Source organism: Lissotriton helveticus, chromosome 12 (assembly GCF_964261635.1).
Source record: "Lissotriton helveticus chromosome 12, aLisHel1.1, whole genome shotgun sequence".
NCBI lineage: Eukaryota > Metazoa > Chordata > Amphibia > Caudata > Salamandridae > Lissotriton > Lissotriton helveticus.
Genome location: NC_136073.1, coordinates 782,108,643 through 782,132,904, shown reverse-complemented (window position 1 = coordinate 782,132,904; position 24,262 = coordinate 782,108,643). Strand labels below are relative to the sequence as shown.

The following is a 24,262-nucleotide window of genomic DNA, read 5'->3' as shown; positions in this document are numbered from 1 at the left end:
CAAACAGTAAAGTAAAGAGATGCCGCTAATCACCCATGGCCTGAGGTATAAAACCAATGGCGCTATGCCTGGTCGCCACTGTCCCTGATCTCCGGCTCATCCCGTCCAATCCTCGTCGCCAGCTTGGATCTAGGTAAGTAGGTACTTTTGGATTCATGCAATGTCTTCTCTTCATTGGCTGCAGGATGAGAAGGTCGAATGATGCTTAGTAGGGTTCCCCTGATGAGGGATGCATTGTATCTATGAGTCATTTGCCAACTCCGACCGCTCCCTAGCAACAGAGGTCCCATTGTGTCTTCTAATCCCCAAGAACAGGTTAGTCAGCTCATCTGGAAGACTCTCGCTGGATTTGTACAGACAGGAGGGACCACTTTTCTATTGATGAGGCGGGCGTTCCCAATCAGCTCCAACCGCTCCTCTCCCGCTCAAATTTAAGTCTCACTATGTGCCTTTGGCCCTCTACAACAGCTTATGAGCCAAGACAAATCTTTGATAAAACAGGTCAAAATCACTTAGAGTGAAAAACTTTGAGAAGTCGATTTCACACTGCATATTATATGCAAATAGAAGGAAGAATGCAAAAAAATATTTTTTACACTGCAGGTCAATCCATCTGCAGAACTCAGGAGGCTTTAATATCACTACAAATGCTTCACCTCCAACTGGGTAACGTGGAGTTGTTTTTTAAGCTGTAGGTGAATGCATCTATAAAATAAAGAACATATATACCTAGAGAAGGGTAACTGTGAATAATGGGGATTTTTTTTTTAATTCAAGATTTCAATGTGACATTACATAGACAATGAAAACAAAGTTTAAACTGTCTATATTCCCACTCAGAACCCTGAGGGAGAAAGAAGTTCGGGCCATATTATCAAGAAAGGGAGATACATTAGCGTTGCTTTTATTGGCAGGAAACTGCAGCTAAAGCGGCGATAATGGGCTTGATAATATTCCCTTGTGAATACCCATAGGAGCCCACGTTAACACCAGCACCTGGGCTTCTATGGGAATTCGCAAGGGAGGACATATTATCAAGCCCATTATCGCTGCTTTAGCGGGAATTTCCTGCCGATAAAAGCGGCGATAATGTATCGCCCTTTCTTGATAATATGGCCCCTCTTTTTTTTAGGGTAATACGTCTACAGTTTTATGTTGCACGAGGGCGTCAACCCCCTGCGCTGCTGTGAATATGCTTTCCTAATTTGCATTTTAAACATACAAATAAACTTGTAGTGAGGGTGGCAGGCTCCTGCTCCAGACTGAGCATTAATAGGGGTTGGCCTAACGGCTAAGGCGCTCGACCTCGGACCTGGGGAACTTGGTTCGAGTCTCGGTAACGACGCCAAAAACCCCCTGTGATTCTGGGCAAATCACTTAATCTCCCCGTGCCTAAAATTAAAAAAAAAAAAAAGTGTGTCCTCATGTAACGTAACTGGTGCTATGTAAAGCGCTCTGATAACTGATTCGGTTTGGTTCTAGTTCGCGCTATATAAAAACTCTGCAAAAAAAAAAAAAATAGACAATGAGAGCAAAGCTGAAGTTGTTTATGATGTCACTCAAAACCCCAAAGTGAAAAGAATCCCATTTCTGCTCTTGTTAATCATCTAAAACTGGATGCTATGTATGCCCTGTGCAAATCACCTGTACCTGCTTTCAACATCTATGCCGGGACAGTGGAACAATAGGGAGCCATGCTCAACACTGCCCGCTCCCAAAAACAAAGCAAAAATACCTTCTCTTTTGCCACCAACCCTTACCAACCTCTACTGTTACCCCCATCGACACCAACTGAATAATAAATGACCTGATGTCCTGCCACCGACCCACATCCTCTCTTCAACTGTCTCCATCCTTCACCCAAATATGAATAAACACCTAGCCTCCAGCCAGCCCCCGCACCATCCTTGACACATACTCACCCGCCCAAACTGGAAAGAAATACCTGCCCTCCTCTCACCCCATGTGCGACCCCTCACCCTCCCTGCAAAAAGCTGTGCTCATCCACTCACGCTGAGAGCGGAGATCTGTCAGCAGCTCTGTGATAGGAGCCTGTCAGAACAGGTATTTTCTCCGGGAAACAACCATTACAACGCAACTTTTACAACGAACTACCATTACAACAAAACTTTTACAACGCAAAAACTTTTACAACGCATACCATTACAACGCAGGATTTTACAACGCAAGTACCTTTACAACGCATACCATTACAACGTAAGTATTGGTAAGTATATAAATATTTTTTAAATATTATATGTTTGGGTTTTTGGTTAAAGGGTTATTTTTAGGGTTCAGGGTCAGTTTTCAGTTTTTGGGTAAAGGGGTATTTTTAGGGTTCAGGGTCAGTTTTCAGTTTTTGGGTAAAGGGGTATTTTTAGGGTTCAGGGTCAGTTTTCAGTTTTTGGGTAAAGGGGTATTTTTAGGGTTCAGGGTCAGTTTTCAGTTTTTGGGTAAAGGGGTATTTTTAGGGTTCAGGGTCAGTTTTCAGTTTTTGGGTAAAGGGGTATTTTTAGGGTTCAGGGTCAGTTTTCAGTTTTTGGGTAAAGGGGTATTTTTAGGGTTCAAGGTCAGTTTTCAGTTTTTGGGTAAAGGGGTATTTTTAGGGTTCAGGGTCAGTTTTCAGTTTTTGGGTAAAGGGGTATTTTTAGGGTTCAGGGTCAGTTTTCAGTTTTTGGGTAAAGGGGTATTTTTAGGGTTCAGGGTCAGTTTTCAGTTTTTGGGTAAAGGGGTATTTTTAGGGTTCAGGGTCAGTTTTCAGTTTTTGGGTAAAGGGGTATTTTTAGGGTTCAGGGTCAGTTTTTAGTTTTTGGGTAAAGGGGTATTTTTAGGGTTCAGGGTTAGTTTTGGGTTTTTGGGTAAAGGGGTATTTTTAGGGTTCAGGGTCAGTTTTGGGTTTTTGGGTAAAGGGGTAATTTTAGGGTTCAGGGTTAGTTTTGGGTTTTTGGGTAAAGGGGTATTTTTAGGGTTCAGGGACAGTTTTGGGTTTTTGGGGTACAGGGTTAATTTGTAAAAATAAAATAAAATTATATTTAAATTAAATTAATAAAATGTAATTAAATAAAAATTAATTATATTTTAATAATTTAAATAAAAAAATTATTTTTAGGGTTCAGGGTCAGTTTTGGGTTTTTGGGGTACAGGATTAATTTGTAAAAATAAATTAAAATTATATTTAAATTAAATTAATTAAATAAAATTAAATACAATTTAATTATATTTTAATAATTTACAATAAATTATAATAAAAAAAATATTATATACTTACCAATATTTACGTTGTAATGGTATGCGTTGTAAAGGTACTTGCGTTGTAAAATCTTGCGTTGTAATGGTATGCGTTGTAAAAAATTCGTTGTAATGGTAGTCGTTGTAAAAGTATGCGTTGTAACGTCATACATCCATTTTCTCCTGTCAGAGCAGGTATTTTCTCCTGTCGGAGCAGGTATTTTCTCCTGTCAGAGCAGGTATTTTACCCTGTCAGAGCAGGTATTTTCTCCTGTCAGAGTAGGTATTTTCTCCTGTTAGGGCAGGCATTTTCCCCTGAATCAGCAGGTATTTTCCCATGCCAGAGCAGGTATGTGTTCCTGTCAGAGCAGGTATTTTCCTCTGTCAGAGCAAGTAATTTCTCCTGTCAGGGCAAACATTTTCCCTTGACAAAGCAGGTATTTTCCCGTGTCGGAGCAAGTAATTTCTCTTGTCAGAGCAGGTATTTTCCCCTGCCAGAGCAGGTATTTGTTCCTGTCAGAGCAGGTATTTTCCCCTGCCAGAGCAGGTATTTTCCCCAGTTAGAGCAGGTATTTTTCCCTGTCAGAGCAGGCATTTTCCCCATAAAGAGCAGCTATTTTCTCCTGTCAGAGCAGGTATTTTCCCCTGTCAGAAAAGGTATTTTCCCCTGTCAGCAGTGGTGTAACACAGGCACCCGCAGCCCCGGCGGTGCCAGAGGGGGTCCCCAATCTCCAGGGGGCCCCCTCAGCCCAGTACTCTGGCCGGAGAGCTTCTGATTGAGTCTGCAGGGGGCCCTGCCACGTACCTTGCAGGGGGCCCCTCTCAAGTTTTGTTAAGCCACTGCCTGTCAGAGCAGGTATTTTCTCCTATCACACCAGGTATTTTCCTCTGTCAGAGCAGGTGGTATTTTCTCCTGTCAGAGCAGGTATTTTCTCCTATCACACCAGGTATTTTCCTCTGTCAGAGCAGGTGGTATTTTCTCCTGTCAGAGCAGGTATTTTCTCCTATCACACCATGTATTTTCCCCTGTCAGAGCAGGTATTTTCTCCTGTCAGAGCTGGTATTTTCCCCTGTCAGAGCAGGTCTTTTCTCCTGTCAGAGCAGGTATTTTCTCCTATCACACCAAGTATTTTCCCCTATCAGAGCAGGTATTTTCTCCTGTCAGAGGTGGTATTTTCTCCTGTCAGAGCTGGTATTTTCTCCTGTCAGAGGTGGTATTTTCTCCTGTCAGAGCAGGTATTTTCTCCTTTCACACCAGGTATTTTCCACTGTCAGGGCAGGTGGTATTTTCTCCTGTCAGAGCAGGTATTTTCTCCTATCACACCAAGTATTTTCCCCTATCAGAGAAGACATTTTCCCCTGTCAGAGCAGGTATTTTCTCCTGTCAGAGCAGGTATTTTCTCCTATCACACCAAGTATTTTCCCCTATTAGAGCAGGTATTTTCTCCTGTCAGAGCAGGTATTTTCTCCTATCACACCAAGTATTTTCCCCTATCAGAGCAGGTATTTTCTCCTGTCAGAGGTGGTATTTTCTCCTGTCAGAGCAGGTATTTTCTCCTATCACACAAGGTATTTTCCCCTGTCAGAGCAGGTACAGATGGTGGAACACAAAGGAAGAGAGAACTTGTCCTTGTGATGTAGCAGCAGTGAAACCTGTTACATCACTACAATGAGTTTATGTTTATGTTTGTGGGATTTATAAAACGCATGGCTGCCCAGGGGCTTCCCAGCGCTGCCGAGAGGAAGCAGAGTGTGGGAGAACATTAAGGGAACATGGAGGTCTTAAGTCTTTTTCTGAAACTTCCTTCATATCTGCTCAGTCTCAGCTCCTTGGTCAATGAGTTCCAGAACTTTGGGGCCAGATATATGAATGACGTATTTGGGAAAACCCAGATACAAGGAGTTGCCATAGTCCAATCTTGAAGTTACGAGGGCCTGGACCACCGTTCCGCGTGTCTGTTCAGGGATGAGGTCCATGACTTTACTGGTCATGCACAATATGCCGAAACAGACAGCTTAAAGTTTTATATCTTGAGTTTCCATGGACAGGTTGTGGTCAAGCCACATCCCCAGATTTTTTATAGATGACTTTGGAACAGGAGGGGGGCTGCAGTCCTCTGGCTAGCTGATTTTAGCCCAGGGACGTGTGCAATTGCACCGGAACATTAAGTCTGTTTTGTCGCCATTCAGTTTTAGATTGGAATTGGTCATCCATTGCACCAACTGAAGATGATTAGAGTTCATCTCCTCTGACAATGATACTACCAATTGTGAATCATCATCGTAGGACACAATAGTTAGACCGAACTCCTGTACAATTTGTGCTAGAGGGGTCAAGTAAACATTGAACAGGGTCGGGCTGAAGGTAGAGCCTTGAGGAACTCCATTAGGGGCCGGATATTTATCAGCTAGGTTGCCCGCTTCCATGCATTGGAATGATCTATCACTTAGGAATGAGGAAAGCCATTGTTTGGCTTTATTCTGGATCCCGATGTCACTTAACCTCTGTATAAGAATGTTATGGTCCACAGCATCAAAAGTCGCGCTTAGATCTAAGAGAATAATGGTGGCAGATCCTCCTCTGTCCAGTATCATTTTGAGTTTATCTGTGATTGTTAGGAGGGCTGACTCTGTACTATATCCTGGGCTGAAATTCATTTACCTTTTGTGCAGAATGTTATTTTCCTCCAGGGCCTGTGAGATTATACAATCGACATGCGTTTCTACTACTTTGCCCAGAACGGGTAAGAGTGAGATGGGACAGAAATTCCCCCAAACTGATGGATCCAATTGTTGTTTCTTGAGCAAAGGCTTCACAATGGCGTGTTTCCACATCTTAGGGACTATCCCAGTGCTCAGTGAGAGTAACCAGATTAAATCTAGTTATTCACAATAGAGACTTCCAATGGAAACTACATACAACATTGAGATTGCTTGGCACAGCACACCCTACTCACCATAGTGCAGAATATGGATAACCCTTTATTGGACACTGCAGGTTATATTATCCATCTTAACTTTAGAACAGTAAACCGACATTGCTTACAGCCTTGCTTCACTACATAGCCCACAGCTGTGGAAGGGTGTGAACCCAGCAGCACTTCCCCCTTACATGAGCAGAGAGAGGGGAAACATAAGGTAAAGTGGTGGGAAAACAGCATTTACTACCACTAAGAAAGCTCTCAATTCAGAGTTTGAATTCCAAGAGGCAGTGGTAGATCCCACTCTAGGGTTACAGAATAACTGATTGGCATCACTGGGTCAACCCAGATTCACTCCATTTTTAACCTATCTAAAGGTAATTAGGGGGGTTAATATCAATTGTCAAGCATCTTGTGGCCTGAGTTAGAATTTGGCACACAGGTTATATCTCATATTACCAGTGTCAATGGATATAATGAAATTGTTATACGGCGGACGGGACATGCATTACTTTTGAGACGGCGTAACCCATCCACGGAATTCCTATTTAGGCCCTTAATTGAATATAAGGGGGGGCATGGGCTGAATACAAAACTGCCACAATTAGCTCCCCAAACTGCCATGTAAGGCTAGCAGGAGTCAGCTAAGCAGAAAATGTCAGTACTTGGAACCTAGGCAAAGCAAGCATGGCTGAGCACATGCGTATACACCACAGCTAATAACAATCTTGTTCTGGCTACACCAAATGAAGCTGAAGTGCCCATTCAAAATTTCATGAACGCAAAAGAGTGGAAAATTCTGGATAAAGCCTTTGTCGCTTGCGCTTGAATTAGTTTAAAGGACAAAGTAAAAGTAACTTTTAGATATATATCATCAAAACAGCACAATATTCACGTGGGCAATATGAATATTTAAAGAGTAACTCAGTCTGCGAAGACCTAAAGAATAATAGCATTCAGTCAGGTGTTCAGATCGACCAACAAATATTTAAATAAAATCAAATTAAACTCATTACATGAAGCAGAGCCAAATCTTCCTCAAAGGATGAAAGGCACCGTAATATGCAAATCTCTTTCTCACCCTTCTTCGATCTAACCTACGCATAAGCACAGCTTCTCAACTGGAGTGACATAAGAGGCAAAGCGCACTACTCATCTGGCATCACAGCAAAACACCTCCCATATAGGGAACACTCAGAACCCACATGCTTCCAAACAATCTGACCTTCAGAGTGTGTGCCTCACATTCACGAAAAGTGCTTCGGCACCTTGTCTGTGGTATGAAGCTTTATTAAATGCAACTTTAATCTAAATATATTTACTTCCTAACGCATAAAATATATATATACCTTCCATGTACTTATGTATCTACGTATTTAATATTTTGCTTCTAATTTAGCATTTTCAATCGTACTACCCTATATCTCACACTATATCTCTCGCAGTATATCCTCTACCTTCACTGTGACTCATCTCAAATCTCATTCTACTACTCTCTCCAATGCATTACCCTATTTCTCACCCTATAACTCTATCAATACATCCTCTACCTCTACTGTCTCATTCATCCCAAAACCCTTACCACTACTATGATCCCCAAAAGACAAGGCAGCGGAGCGCACAGCGGTATAGAGCGGCTCGCGCGCTCGTGTATCATTTTAATTTAGACTTGTGTTGCGAGGGCATTGGCCTCGGGGTGTTTCCGTTTTTTTAAAAACCCACTCACCTGCATTTTAATTCGTGCCCCCACCGCCGTTTGGCGGGCTTGGTTCCCGGGTGGTCGCCATCTTGGCCTGGGCAAGGGGAGGTACTCTGACCAGCGCGTGACTGCGCATGCGCGGAGACAGGACGCCTACTTAAGGCGAGTCCTGTCAACTATTGTTAGACAAGGCAGCGGAGCGCACAGCGGTATAGAGCGGCTCGCGCGCTCGTGTATCATTTTAATTTAGACTTGTGTTGCGAGGGCATTGGCCTCGGGGTGTTTCCGTTTTTTTAAAAACCCACTCACCTGCATTTTAATTCGTGCCCCCACCGCCGTTTGGCGGGCTTGGTTCCCGGGTGGTCGCCATCTTGGCCTGGGCAAGGGGAGGTACTCTGACCAGCGCGTGACTGCGCATGCGCGGAGACAGGACGCCTACTTAAGGCGAGTCCTGTCAACTATTGTTAGACAAGGCAGCGGAGCGCACAGCGGTATAGAGCGGCTCGCGCGCTCGTGTATCATTTTAATTTAGACTTGTGTTGCGAGGGCATTGGCCTCGGGGTGTTTCCGTTTTTTTAAAAACCCACTCACCTGCATTTTAATTCGTGCCCCCACCGCCGTTTGGCGGGCTTGGTTCCCGGGTGGTCGCCATCTTGGCCTGGGCAAGGGGAGGTACTCTGACCAGCGCGTGACTGCGCATGCGCGGAGACAGGACGCCTACTTAAGGCGAGTCCTGTCAACTATTGTTAGACAAGGCAGCGGAGCGCACAGCGGTATAGAGCGGCTCGCGCGCTCGTGTATCATTTTAATTTAGACTTGTGTTGCGAGGGCATTGGCCTCGGGGTGTTTCCGTTTTTTTAAAAACCCACTCACCTGCATTTTAATTCGTGCCCCCACCGCCGTTTGGCGGGCTTGGTTCCCGGGTGGTCGCCATCTTGGCCTGGGCAAGGGGAGGTACTCTGACCAGCGCGTGACTGCGCATGCGCGGAGACAGGACGCCTACTTAATGCTCCTCCTCTAGCGTAGCGGGATCGCGTAGCGGGCGTGTCCTCGCGTGGCCGGAGTCGTGCCAGAGTCCTGCCCGTCTGCGCCCGTCCGCGACAGGACGTGCTGGACGTGGCTGGCTCTGGCTATCGACTATTTAACTATTACTCCGCCTTGGGTCCATCATGCGGACGTACACACGGGACTGCCTGTTGGCCATTGGTCAGGTAAGCCGCTGTTGTACCCTTCCACCGGTACACCCATTGCGTGGTCCATACCATTGCCCCTGTAATGGGTGGGCTCTTGACTCTCCGTGTTCTCTCTCAGGGACTTTGTCCTCGGAGACTTGCCGTACTTCCGATATTCCTTCTACCCTGAAGATTTTGAACCTGAATGTGAGGTCGGCGTTGAAACACTACCAGAACATCTATGACCTCATGGAGGAGGAAGTTCCAGACATATTTGCCATGACTGAAACGTGGCTACAGGATGCCGACACCGCTATTACTAATCTAGCTTGCCCACCCGGCTATTCGATGTACACCTTGAATAGGCGGTGTAGGGGTGGCGGTGTAGCCCTAGTGGTAAAATCCATCTATCCTTGTGTCTGGACTGCCCTAAGCATCTCTGGGTGTGAAAGTGCCTTGTTCAAGGTCTCTGTCAGCCCTGAGTTTACCCTGTCCGGTATGGTCGTCTATCGTCCACCCGGCAGTGATGTGGTGTTTAGGAAAGCTTTCCCTGATATAGTTGGCCCTCTGGTTGCAGACTGTGCCAACTTTTCTATCATGGGAGATTTAAATCTGCATTTCGACACCCTCTCTGGCTTGACGGTACGTTCCATCTCCTCTGACTTGGAGGCCTTTCAACTCCCTCAGATGGTTTCCCAGCCTACCCATTCAGGGGGGCATATTCTGGATCCCTTGTTCACTAATCTGCCGGGGATTCAAATTATCTCTGTTTCACCGGTGGAGTGGACAGACCACTTTTTGGTATCCATTCTATGCCCTGTCTCTGCCACCCCTTCCATCTCCTCGGCTAGATGGGTTCAGAAGAGGGCTTGGAAAAAGCTTCGGTTAGAAGACTTTCATCGTCTTCTATTAGAGGAGCCGCTCGGCCCTTTGACGGATGTAGAAAAGGGGTATGACCTCTTCTGTTCTTGGATCACCAGGGCCTTGGACTCTCTGATACCTATTGTATCCACTAAAATCAATTCTAGAGAGTCGAGCCCCTGGTACGATGGCGCCCTTCGGGCCTTAAAGGGTGCCTGTAGACGGGCTGAGAGGGCCTGGAGGAAGACCTATGGGGCTGACCTAAAAGCCGCATACTCCAGGTCTGTCAAGCTCTACCATCGAGCTATTTGCCGAGCCCGTGCGGCTTTCTATGCCGCTGAATTCCGGAACAGTTCTAATCCGTCGAAAGCCATCTTTAAGGCCGTTAAAGATCTTACGACGAAGCGGATCACCTCTACGACCGAAAGCTCTCTTTCCCACTGTGAATCCCTTGCATCCTACTTTTTAGGGAAGGTGCAAGCTATTTATCGGACATTCCCTGTTACAGGGCACAGTGAGGAAAGTACCAATGGGGCTCACCATCAGACTACTCTGCTTGTTTTCCCCCCCCTCACCTCGGACGGCTTTGACAAACTTGCATTGCAAGTTAAATCCGGATCTCCATCCGATCCGGTAAGGCCTGCTCTCTTTCGGGATCAGGCTTTTATGGGGCGTTCAGCTATATGCTCCCTTGTCAATCTGTCCTTGGAAACGGGAGTAGTTCCAGCCAAGTGGAAACAAGCCGTGGTGTCCCCAATTATTAAAAAGCCCACTCTGGACCCATCCAAGCCTGAAAGTTACCGCCCCATCTCGTTGCTACCCTGGCCAGCCAAGATTACTGAGGCCCACGTCAATCTGGCCCTGTCTGAGCATTTGGTACGAACCAATGCCCTCGATCCCACACAAAACGGATTCCGTGCTGGGCACAGTACGGAAACCGCGTTACTTGTGATGGTGGAACATCTCCGGGCAAGGTTGGATGCTGGTCAAACGGCGGCGCTTATCTTGTTAGACCTTAGCGCCGCCTTTGACACGGTGGACCACAGCATCCTCCTGCACCGGCTCGAGGAGACTGGTATTGGTGGTCAGGTGCTGCAATGGTTCCGCTCCTTTTTAGACGACCGCTCCTTCTGTGTTGCCATCCCTCCCTTCAAGTCCAACTACCAACCGCTGGCCATGGGGGTTCCGCAAGGGTCCTCGCTGAGTCCCACGTTGTTCAATCTCTACGTGAGACCGCTGGCTGATGTCGCTAGGCAGTGGGGCCTAACCTTGGTCTCATATGCCGACGACACACAGCTGGCGGTTACTCTCAGCGGGGACGTGGAAACTGCGGCCCCCAGGTTTCAGTCTGGACTGAAGGCGGTGGCTAGTTGGCTGACAGGCAACTGCCTTCAGCTTAATGCCACAAAGACGGAGGTGATGGTCGTCGGTAAGGGAGTGGAGCTGTGGGGCGACCAATGGTGGCCTTCAGAGCTGGGACCCACTCCGATTCCGGTGTCGGAGGTGAAAAATCTCGGGGTATGGTTGGATGCCGGCCTCTCTTTTGTAGGGCACACACAAAAGACTGCGGCCTGTTGTTTTGGACTTCTAAGAGGCTTGAGACCAGTACTCAAGTTCTTTGATGCCCCAACCAGGCAACTGGTGATCCAGGCTACTGTCATCTCTCGCCTGGATTATGCCAGTTCTCTCCTGGCTGGGGCTAACCAGGCCGAACTAACCCGTTTGCAACGGGTTCAGAATGCCGCGGCGAGAGCGATTGTTGGCCTGCCCAGATTCAGTTCTGTGGCAGGTGTCCTTCGCTCTTTACATTGGCTTCCGGTTAGGAAGCGCATTCTTTTTAAGATCTTATGTCTTGCTTTTAAGATTCTGAGAGGTATCGGCCCGGAAATTCTGTCGAGCTGCCTTTCCTTTTATGTCCCCACCCGCAGTCTCCGTTCCCAGGGTCTGGCTCTTGCAGTGGTCCCCAGATTTAGGCTCAGTCGTATGGGAGGCCGTTCATTTAGGGTCATGGCTGCATCAGCATGGAACTCCCTCCCCGTTGAAATCCGTCTGATGGAGGACCTTTTGACCTTCCGGAGGGCGATAAAAACTTTCCTGTTTTAGCTGTTCTGATTTTATTTTTTGTTGTGTTATGTTCTGCCTTGTCTTTGCGCCGGGACGCTCCTTGGCTGGAGTATCTGTGCGCATAATAAATCACCCTAACATAACATAACATAACATAACAAAATAACCCTTTCTAGACTCTTCCCACCTCTACCCCTCCTTGCATCATCTCATACCTCTGTTACTTTTAAGATCTCCCTAACAAGCCTTTCTAAACCCTTCCCTCTGACTCTTCCTACCCCCCTTTACTCATCCCAAACCCCCTCCTACTGATATGAACTCCAAAAAAGAATAAATGAATACAAATTCTAGACCCTTCCCTCTTCTATCCCGTCCACTATTCCTTTTCAATCCAAATAACAGTCTAACATGTCCACCACTCACATTAATGTCACATTTCCCTATACTAATTCCCCACTAATCCTGTTTGGGTTCCTCTGTAGTGTGCTACTCACCAAAAAGGGCTTCAACACCTCATCAGGGCTGGCAAGCGCTGTATAAATGCAAACCTTTTCCTCCTCTATACCTCCAATATCCTTCTGAATCAAAATAACAGACTAACATATCCACCGCTCAAATTACTTCCATACTTCACCTTACTAATTCCCCACTAATCTTTTATGGGTTCCGGAGTAGCGTGCTACTCACCAAAAAGCGCTTCAACACCTCATCAGGGTTGGCAAGCAGTGTATGAATGCAAACCTTTTCCTCTTCTATTCCTCCATTATCCTTCTCAATCGAAATTACAGACTAACATACCCACCGCTCAAATCACTTCCATATTTCACTATACGAATTCACCACTTATCCTTTATGGGTTCCGGAGTAGCGGCTACTCGCCGAAAAAGCATTTTGACGCCTCATCAGGGGTAGTAAGTGCTATATAAATGCAATTACAATACAATACATTACAATACAATAAATGCAACAGTAATATAGGCGGTGGGTCAATGCACGCAACCATTAGCAATAAGTCGTATGAGGCACCAATATTGAGCACTCAATAGCTGTGTACCATATCATGTTAAAGTATTATTCCTGCTACAGTTAGATTTATGTGAGGCAATAATTGTGTCTCTTTGACAATATATTGTGGTGTTTGCACTGAGACTTGCGACATGTCCATGACGGCTTGTTATGTTATATCACATGCTATTTGTACAACAGGCTTCTACCACTAGGGTAGGCCATGCACACCCTCTATGTCAATTTCATGTGCCTATCAAAACGTCACCACGCCCCTACTCGCCAGCGTGGCAGCGCAGATGATCTAGGAAGCTCACCTCATTGTCGCCCACTCGGAGATCTGCCGAACCCGAGTGACTAATCCCGGGATAAACAAGCAACACAGAGCTGTCGTTGCACAAGGAAGGCTGTTGCACACTTCCTCCATTTGACAAAACCACAAAATATGAGACTTTGATCCAATGATTAGTCTGGAGTCTCAGAGCATGAATAATGGTGGTTTTGTAATCGAGGCTGTTCGAAAGTATTGTTAACTTTCAGCAGTAGTAAAACAACATACAACTGCATTCTTCTTCAAAGGGCAGCACGCTTCAACGACATTGCAATTATTCTCTTATGTGCATTAACGCTTCCTTTTTGCTCCAATAATGGCTTTCCTCGAAGGGCGATCAAGTTTTATTTCAACGCCAAGGTCCACCCATGTATCCTAACCGCAGGACCCTCGAATCTATGAAACTCATTGAAATGGCGCCTGCTACACTGACCAAAACACTTCCTCCACAAGACAATCAAAACTACATGCCATGAGCTTGAAGTGCTTCGATATGCTAGGACCAGTACTAAATTTACAAAAACACACAAGTGCAGGTAGCCACATATTAATTAAGAGACCGCTGCTAAGAGGTGGGCATGCCACTGAAAGCTGAAGCCAGGCCCTAGCCCGAAGCCTGGGTCTGGCCGAGCTCGAGGTCTCTTTGAACCCCAAGCCCACAACAAGCCATGCTTTAATGTGGCTTCTGCCTGTCACCCTCTCTCTCTCTACCTTCACGCATAGAGGTAAAAACAGAGGCCCGATTCACAAAAGTAATCTGAGACAAATTCTTAACTTTACGGCTTTCAGTATTCACAGAAGACATTTAGGAGTGCTAAAGTTAGGATTTTGTCTCAGTTAATCTTACATTTTGGTCTTAAGTTAAACTTAAGACAAATTTAAGTTTAATTGAGACAAAATCCTAACTTTACGACTAGGATTTTGTCTCCGTTAAACTTAAGTTTGTCTTAAGTTTAACTTAAGACCAAATCTTAAGTTTAACTGAGCCAAAATCCTAACTTTAGTACTCCTAAATGCCTTCTGTGAATACCGAAAGTCGTAAAGTTAGGAATTTGTCTCAGATAATTTTTGTGAATTGGGCCCAAAGCATTGACATTTAAGGTAACAAGGATAGACAAATACATCCCCATTTAGTGGCTGATTTGTACACAGTGAAACCAGACACAAAATATCCCCATACTAAATACACTTTTTTGAATTTAGAAGAGACTTTACCATATTTTAAAGAGTGTTTGTTTTATGATTTACATGGCAAACATGCTCAGGGCTCGGCTCGTGCTGGGGCTCTAAGAGCCAAGCCAGACCCTTGGCTCGGCACGCCCTGTTAATTTGTTGGCTTGTCCACATCTACCCCTGCTCGCCTAGTCAAATGATGGGGTTTCCAAATACCATGGTTGTCTTGTCTACATCCCACCTTAAACCTCTTTCTTCCACCAACCTGCACTTCCTGACTCTTTAATGTACCTTTTCAGGTCTCTTTTTAAAAAAAACACATTTTATTGATTTTACAACCAAGGCGAGAATTGGCGCGCCACGTGCAACATAGGCATAAAATACAGCACCATGGGTAGCACTGCAAAAAGATGGCAGAACAACATTTAGTAGAATACCAGAGCCTCACCCACTCCTCCCATTTGTGTATTGGGTGCATCAGTGCTGTGTTGGCGTATGTCTCCCACATTGGACTATGGTCTGTCTGTGCAGGGATTTAGCGTTATGCCCTTGAGCCCCGCCCAATCCTTCCAAACTTATAGTGTTTCTGGGGGCATTCCCTTGCCATATATATTGGGCGTTCCAATACCATACAGTAATCCATGCCCTTGGCCCATGTTTCCATAGGGGGGCCACCGCATCTTCCTAGGCCCTAGCAATGTCCCGCCTGGCGATAATCCCGCCAAAGAAGCTCCCTTTGGTATCGCGTTACCCCTAGATCATCTGTGCTGTGAATAAGGATGAGTCTGGGGTGCCGAGGAATATGCCAGCCCAGCACCCCTTCCAACCACCCCAGAACACTGCTCCAGAAGTGGGATAGTTCAGGACAATGCCAGCACATGCGGGGTATGTCTCCCTGCGGGTCATCGCTCCTCAGGCAGTTCCCTGTGGGAATACGGCCCATGTGATGTACCCGGGCTCTAGTGAAGTAGACGCGGTGGAGCAACTTCAGTTGTATTAGTCTAAAGTGGGAGGCAATTACCGCCTCTGCGGGCTTCTACCGCCTCCCTCCAATCATCATCATCTAGCTGACTTAGCTCTCCCTCCCATGCCCTCCTCACTGCCACCATTGGGTGCAGGTAATTTTTTTAAATCCCTGCTTCCCCCCTTTGTCCCTGTTTTCTGCTTCTTTCTCACTCTCGCGAAGTCTGACAATGAAAATAAATCCTGGCTCCCAAAGATGAGAGTCAGTTCCCAACACCTGCAACTACTTGCACACATTAAGCACTGGGAAATCAACCAGACCATAGTAATGTCATGTACATAATGTCAAGTTTATGTACTCCCCATGTGATGGTCTGTTTGACACTGTCGTGGTTGTTGATGTTGTGACACATTTCTACTGACTGACTCATTGACTATGCCCAGTCAGTACCAGCTGCCTGTGTGTGGGCGTGGCTCAAAGGGCCCTCGTCACATCATCCATGGATAGGATGACCACATAGCTCTTTCTTACTGGGGCCGCATGTTTCCCAGTCTTTACTTTTATCATTAAAATTAAGTGTGAGCTGGCTCTTTAATTCACTTAGTTCACAGAATCAAAGTAAGGCCAACACATTATGAGCTATGTGAATGGCACACAGCAATAAGGACAAGAACAATAAGCTACAAAATGTGTATGAAATGAAAACTGGGCGCAGTACTCTGGCGGCAAAGAATCATATGGTCACCCTGTTAATAGAAGCCATCTCAGACCCCTGGTTTGAGCAGTAGTGCCACATTGGTTTAAGAAGTTGTGCTTGGAGTGAAGAAAGGAGAAAAACAAAAAAAAGCGATCCCTTAAGGACGATTAAGGTATTAGATTGTAAACCACGTATTTCTATTTAACAGAGTTAGCGAATCTCGCTTTAACTGTTAGCATTGAAATTACTACTGTATTTTTCATTTTCACCCGTTTAAGGGGGGAAAATAGCCCAATACATGAAGACACTTCTACAAACTTGTATATAAACGGCATGTGAAAGGTTCTCAGTTTTCCAACTTACTTTAAAGCCACAACAGTGGTGGAGTACTTTGCTGCCAAACTAACAGTCTGTCTGTCAGCCCGATTCAGAGGTATGCAGAACGTCATGTTTCCTCCAGCGGTGCCCCCACTGCTCAATCGGCCTGTACCTTACACCAATGGCCTGGAAAACTTAGGGCCCTTGGTGTAAATACCTCAGACCGACCGTCCTATTTAGATCTGGCGGTCTCATGTACGTTTTTTTACGTCGAGCCTGGGCAGCGCATGCGCTGCTCTGCGAGGCATGCTGTATTGAGGCATGGAATAGAAGCTCCGCCCATTTCCCACCCATCTTTTCAATTGGCTCCTGTTACTGTCCTTTCTGAATGCTTGATTTTGATTCATGAATAGGCTTGTTAGTCCCTCCTTAGTACCGCCTTGTTCTCTTTGGAATCACCAGAAAAATCCTGGCGGTCCCGGACAGAAAAAAAAAATCTTGACCCTCACACTCTGGGAGAAATCTCCCAGGGTGGCGGGGTAATTTTTTTTACTTTATAAAAACAAATGCTTTGGGAATTTGCTTTTATAAAACTAAAAAGCATGTGAAGTGGTTGCCGCTCAGCCAACTTTGAATGACCTCAGAGGGGCAGCTTGAGGCATACAGATCTCTTCCCAGCAGGCAAAGACCTTTAAATACGGTGGGCAGAAGTCCACTTAGCAGCAGAAATTATTACATCCACTGCCCTGGAGGACGGCGAGCCACTCACCAAAACCAAAATTTGGACCTAAGTACGAGAACAAGTCTAAATGCCAATGCCAAACTGTGTCACGGGCAGAGTGGAATATAGGTGAAATTGGCTAACATTCTGTCATATTTCTGCAAATTGTGCTAATTTTTCTTAATAATTGGTTACATCTGGCTAACTTTCACTTTGGCGCCTCTTTCTTCTCCTTTGACACGGCTCTTCCTCTCCATTGCAGGTTGAACAGGAGCTTTCAAGATGGCCGTCACTCTTGAACATGCCTTGGTCTTCATATGTGATGTCTATAAAAACTACGCCGGGAAGGGTGGAGACCCCTGCACGTTGAACAAAGATGAATGCATTGCACTGATACAGAATGAGCTCCCACATATTTGTGGGGTAAGTGTCAATACCAGCCAGCATTCTAGGCAAAATCCTTGCATCATGGTTGGCGGGCACAGGACTTACTAGCTGCTGAAGTTGGCCTACTTTACAACTGTATCCGGCTGCAACTTGCAACCTCGCTAACAATGTCAGCAAAGGGAACATTTTAGTGATCAGTAAGTGTAGTTCTCCAGCATCCTGAAGCTGGAGAGCTACATATATTGTATTGTATTGTAATTGCATTTATATAGCGCTTACGACCCCTGACGAGGCGTCGAAACGCTTTTTCGGCGAGTGGCATGCTACTCCGGAAGCCAGAAGGGATTAGTGGACATGTTAGTCTGTTATTTGGATTGAAAAGGATAGTAAATTATAAACATACCTAGTACAATGGTAAACATAAATACATTAAAATATATACAAGTGACTTCATGATGTACTCAATGGGGCTGGAGAAAGACTTGATGAGTTTTGACTATAACTCAGCCACATATAAAGACACTTATGATGACCATTGAGCAGACAGGTTTAAAGCTCATTGGCGCAAGAGAGTGGGAAAACTCAGACTGCCCTTTCCTTAACTGTGCCTAACATTGTAGAACACGGGCAAATGTTGGTTTAGGTGTTATAATTCAATCCTATATTTTTAATGTATATATAGAATGAAGAGAACAGGTGATATTACACACAGTCATCTTGACTTATGGATTGTTGTCCTAATATAATGTCCTGACGTGTGTTCTTGTCTATCGTCCCCCTCAATCCTGCCCCCATTTCCTCCCTGCTATCTCTGATCTACTGGGAACCTTGGCAATTAACAACTCCTCGGTGTTGCTCCATGGAGATTTTAATTTCTGGCCCTATGCTTCTGCCGAAGACGCAGTGTCTCGCAACTTTACTGAACTCCTTTTGAGTTTGAATTTTGTTTCCCGAGTCCTTTCTCCTACACATATTCATGGTCACACGTTAGATCAAATTTGGACCCTTAATACTTCGATCCCTGCCTTGTCCGTCCAGCTCTGCCCTCGGTCAGATCATTTCCTCATTTCTTTTTCACTGGACCTAACTTCTACTCCCACTACTCCACTCTCTAAACATACCTGGGCGAGGAATTGGAACAGAGCCGATATCCCTGCCCTTTGTTCCTCTCTATCGGCTTCTGACCCTATCTTGGCCGATCTTACGCCGTCTAGGCAGTTGGATGTTCTTGGCAGCTGGCTCCTGAAGGCCTGCGATCTGGCTGCCCCTTTGAAGCATGTAATAGTCAAGCGCGCCCACGACGCGAACAAATGGTTCTCTCCCGCACTTAAAGCAAAAAAACTCGAGACGCGTCAAGCGGAGAGAGCCTGGAGACGCGCTTACTGTCCCCTCCTAAAATCTCGTTACATGCTTACCTTAAAAGAATATAAAAAGGACATCCTCCTTGCCAAAACTGCATATTTTTCTGGGAGGGTTCTTGATGCTGAGAACCATTCCAGGGAGATATTCTCTATAGTTCGGGAACTGTCCTCATCTGACAGGGCCTCCTCTAAAGTTCCTCCTTCCCAGCTGTTGTGCAACTCTCTCAACGATTTTTTCGTTGGGAAGGTCGCCCTCATTAAGGCCGGGATTCCGCCTCCATCCTCTACCTTTTGTGACCCCCAGCCTCCTCCTCCTGTCTCCCGCCTGACCCACTTACCTCCCTTAACCAGAGACTCCTTCCTTTCTCTACTGACTCGCGTCAAATCTGGCTCGCCTGTGGACGTTGCTCCGGCGCCCATTCTTCGCAGGCTCTTCACGAGCTGCTATCTCCCCCCCCTCACCTTCCTCAATGATTCCCTTGACCAGGGGATCGTCCCAGCCCTTCATAAAACTGCTATTGTCATTCCTCTTTTAAGAAAACCAGGGGCTGACCCTACCTCCCCTTCCAACTACCGTCCCATTTCCCTCCTCCCCTTTCTGGCTAAGGCCCTGGAGGCCCACGTTACTCAGGTCCTAGGTGCCTTCATTGAGGAGAGCGGGGGATTTGCTTCCCGGCAGGCCGGCTTTCGCCCTCGGCACTCCACCGAGAAGGTTGTTATTTCTGTGATGGACGACCTCAGAGAGGGGCTTGACACCAACACGCCCCAGGCCCTGGTCCTTTTAGATCTCTCCCCGCCTTTGACACGGTTGATCATTCCATTCTTCTCACCCGTGTCAGGGCGGCGGGTATCGAGGGTCCTGCCTTGGCCTGGATCAGCTCCTTTCTGAGGGATCGTTCTCAGGCCGTCCATCTGGCCCAATTCATGGCCTCCCCTCACTCAGTCCGGTGTGGTGTTCCCCAGGGCTCCTCCCTTTCTCCGTTATTATTTAACCTATATATCTATCCCCTTATTTCTGCACTTCAGAACATGGAGGTCACCGTATACAATTCCGCTGATGACCTCCAACTCATTTTTCACCTATCACATTCCCCCACCAGTATACTCAACTTCCAGTCGGTCATGCTGTTCATCAGTGATTGGATGAACGGCAATCATCTGAAATTAAATCCGGACAAGACAGAACTTGTTGTTACTGGTAGCACTCCCAGTCCTTGGTCCCCTAGCTTTTGGTCCCCTTCCCTGGGTTCTTCCCCCACCCCTTCTTTTTCAGTAAAAACTTTAGGGATCTCACTCAATAAGCACCTCGCTCCCCACACTCAGATCAATTCTGTTGTTTCCTCCTGTTTCTTTGCCCTTCGCACCATACGTAAAATCTCCCGGTTCTTTTCTGTTCCTGCCCTTAAACTCATCCTGATGGCGATGGTTCTGTCCCGGCTGGATTATGGGAACATTGTATATAATGGAGCCCCCGCTTATGCTTTCCACCGTCTCCAGCTAGTCCAAAATCAGGCCGCCCGCCTGATCCATGGCCTACCTAGATTTCATCACGTCACTCCCCTTCTTCAATCCCTACACTGGCTCCCTATCAAAGAGCGGGCTCTCTTTAAATTGGGATGCACCACTTTTCAGGCCTTGGCGGGACTGCCCCTGACTTCATCTCCTCCGCCATCAGTATCTACTGCCCCAACAGAGACCTCCGTTCCTCTACTAAATCTCTGCTCTCTGTTCCCCGCTTTAAGAAAAAGAAATCCGGGGGCTCAAAATTCAGGGTTCTTGCCCCTATGTTTTGGAACTCTCTTCCCTTTCACATTAGATCTATCCCCTCCTATTCTGATTTTCGCAGAGCACTTAAGACTTTTCTTTTCTCCCGTGCTTTTCCATCCTAGTATTTTGCTTCACTTACCTCCCACCTCTGGCTAAGCGTCCTCCTAGCGCCATGAAACCGCATGGTATAAGTGCGCTATATAAATTGCTGTAAATTCAAATTCAAATTCAAATAATAACTTGCAAATTTCAGTGTCTTAGACTGCGACTTCCATAAGTTTCCCTCTTGATGTTTTTGTAACGTTCATTTTCCTCCTCTGGCCCACAGAAAGAAGTGAGTAAGGAGACGTGCCAAAGACTGATTGGCGAAATGAACACCAACAAAGACGACTGCGTGGATTTCCCAGAGTACCTTGTGTTTCTGGCCCGGGTGTGCATGGAATTCAATACATACTTCTCTGATTCCAAGTGCCAGCAAAAGAAGGGCAGCAAGTAATCCTGGAGAGAAGGAACAACAAAATGGCACTCTCTCTGCTGAGCTTGGTTATGTTTTCTGCAGCTACAACCAGACCGTGGCAGACATCTTGGATTGGGTTTTAATCTCCCCCTATGTAAGAATAGCTGTCACTTTAGTCCGGTTCATTGAGGGCCTGGCTAAAGTGAGCAATGTAAGGAGGGTGGGAGACGCTACACCAGTCCTGGAAGGAGTGTGTCAGTCATGGGATGGGCTTCTTCTCTTCATTATTGTCCCTCTAGGCTTTAGCATCCCACCCACAGACAAGCTGAGCTGTCACTGGTCAAATACAAGTAGCTACTCCATTGCTGGGTTTATCATTACATATGATATTTTGAAACCTGCACATATGACAACTTAAAACTACAAATATCAGTGAAAGAAACAGGATTGAATTAGCTACAACCTCATGCCATGTGACAATGTGACATCAGCCATCCTCACTCACTGCCATAACTCCCATCTTCTATAGAGGGTTACCTGTATATTTCCCCCAAAAGACAAAGCAGTTTTAGCCAGCGCGTTTCAAAAATATATTTTTAATTGTGTTTTTCATAGTTTTCAAACAAGATAATGTACAATACGGTGTACCATTAAACCAAATTTACTATGCGACCTGTGTGAATTTTTTGTACACTTATTGTATTGCATTGTATTGGATTCAGAATTTGTATCGGGTGTTGCTGCAATAGGTGTGGGCCCAAAGTACTCAATGGAAACTGCCACAGGTTAAGGGGCTGCCTTTAAAGAACAAACAAAAAACTGAAGTCCTTTTGGTTTGTTAAGTTCTGTTAATATTAGCAGAATGGGTCTGTACATTCCAATGTAGGTCAGTTGCATTGCTTTGATTATTTGTGTTGGGGTGCCAGACTCCGGCCAGATATTCAGGAAATCCACATCAAATAAATGTGTTTACGAAGGGATCCAGGTGCCTTTGTTAACTTACAGATGACTATAGTCAGAGACACTGTATTATGCAATGTTGCAGCATTTTCCGAATAATTATGGATTTTCCACATAATCCACCATTTGCTTCATAATCTGCAGATTTTAACAAAACAAAATGGTTTCTAGCTCAAGAGGGGATCAAAAGTTACTAAAAACGACCTGACGTATTCCTGTGAAGTGGAGGGCACTTAGCAAAAGTTGAATGGTCAAATTTCTGTTGATTTTTGCTGTATTTAGGCATTAATTTGGTACTAAGGAGGCGCAAGCTTTGCCCAAACAGTGCTAGTATGTGTAAAGATGAAAAAAAATAATAAGTAATACTATCTCAAATGTGCTGCTTTTGATCACATAATTTGGCTTTTCTTGCCACCTAATTAAATCAACGCTGCCGTATAATTTGGTCCTCCACTGCCACATCATTCCCATGGCCCTGACTATTGTTATAAAGGAGCAGGCTGTAGTTTAGGTGGATAGTTTAAGACGATGAAAGGGTAGGTGAAGGGTGGTCGGTGATTCAGGAACGCCCCCTCCCCCATCATTAGAACAGTTTGTTCTTTACTTACTAAAATGTACAGATATATATTGTATTGTAATGTAATTGCAATTATATAGTGCTTAATACCCTGACAAGGCGTCAAAGCGCTTTTTCGGCGAGTATCATGCTACTCTGGAACCCATAAAGGATTAGTAAAGGGAAATATGAAATTAATTTGAGTGGTGGATATGTTAGTCAATTATTTGGATTGAAAGGGACAGTTGAGGATAGAAGAGATGTAATCTAAATGGAAATCATTTCCACAGTGAGTAGCTATCCACATAGACTGCCAAGGATCCAGCCCCTCTGTTCCTACCCTGAACCCCGTGATTACATCTGACCTGCTGGGTACTGAGTTTAATTTACCAGAGGCGTGTAGTATTTTGAGGCCTAGTTGTTTTGGAAACACAACCACACGTCATCTGTTCACGCCCATTCACACCTCTCCGGAGACGACAGTGAGTCGCAGGCCTTCTGAAACATGAAACAAAGAAACAGTGCAGAACAGCCACAGCTAATTATGCGGCAAGGAAACCGGCTGGAACACCAGCGCCCTCTTTCCTTAGAAAATCAGGCGTTCTAGCGTTTTCTTCATAGTATTGACAAAATGCATTCAAGGTGGCAATCGCTTCAAATGCACTTTGCATCTGCACCTCGAACACCTCCCAGTGACCTCATTCTGTGTGTGCTGCTCTCTTTCAATATGTCTCCTTCCCTACCTCCAGGGCTTTAAGTGGGCCGGGTCTCACCGGATTGGAGCGCCGGCAGTTTTTTAAAGGGGGCCTCGAAACGGGTCTCTACCGAGCACTGTCTTGTGTCCGTTTTTTTCCGGACTGCAGTGACAGCGGCACATCGATGTGGCTGCTCACACTGCTCATTTCTCACAAGTGGAGACGTTACAGCATGACGTCATGCCAGGTGAGCATTGTAGGGATAGGAAAATCCTTTAACCCCTTGGCCGCGGCGGTAATTCCACCGCGGCGCTACGGGGAGGGGGGCCGCACGGCCCCGCCATGCTCGTGACGGAACCACTCCGTCAAGAGCCACGGGCACACTGTGCTTGTGACGGAGTGGGTCTGTCATGGCCCCGCCCGCTCAATAAAACGTCCGCGCAGGCGCGGAATTGACGCCGCGTAGGCAGGGCGGCCACGCCGTGACGGAACCACTCCGTCACCAGCACAGCGCGTCCATGACTGGTGACGGAGTGGTTCCGTCACCAGCACAGAAAGGGTTAAAGAGTCATTTTCTCTCTGGGTTTTCCTTCTCTTTTTGAAACTCAGGAGCAGCAACATTGTCGTGGTGTCAACAGGGCTTTAAGTGGAAGCTTTTTCAATATTATATACAACAAGCCATTGTTTCTGCTTATTTATCTAATGCAACTAACAACCATTGGCAAAGCCAATAGTCCTGACTTCTTGTAGGTGTGATGTTAGGTGTTGTATTATATTTAGATGCAATGACAGAAACAGCAAAGGCGGGCAGCACACTATGCTAAGCACAGATGTTTTAGCATGAGTGTTTTTAAGCCACGCCCTTAATTACATTGGATACGCCCCTTTGAGAGACCCTCCAGTTTTTTTCATCTCAGTTAAAGCC

General features: G+C 45.9%; 1 long non-coding RNA gene across 1 annotated transcript; it reads left to right on the top strand.

Annotated features, from left to right (window-relative positions):
- LOC144799868 (uncharacterized) lies at positions 1-21,795 on the top strand. Its single transcript, XR_013603891.1, has 3 exons — positions 1-133; positions 17,417-17,577; positions 20,998-21,795. It is a non-coding gene; the product is annotated as an uncharacterized LOC144799868 (long non-coding RNA).
- The last annotated feature ends 2,467 nt before the right edge of the window (positions 21,796-24,262 follow it).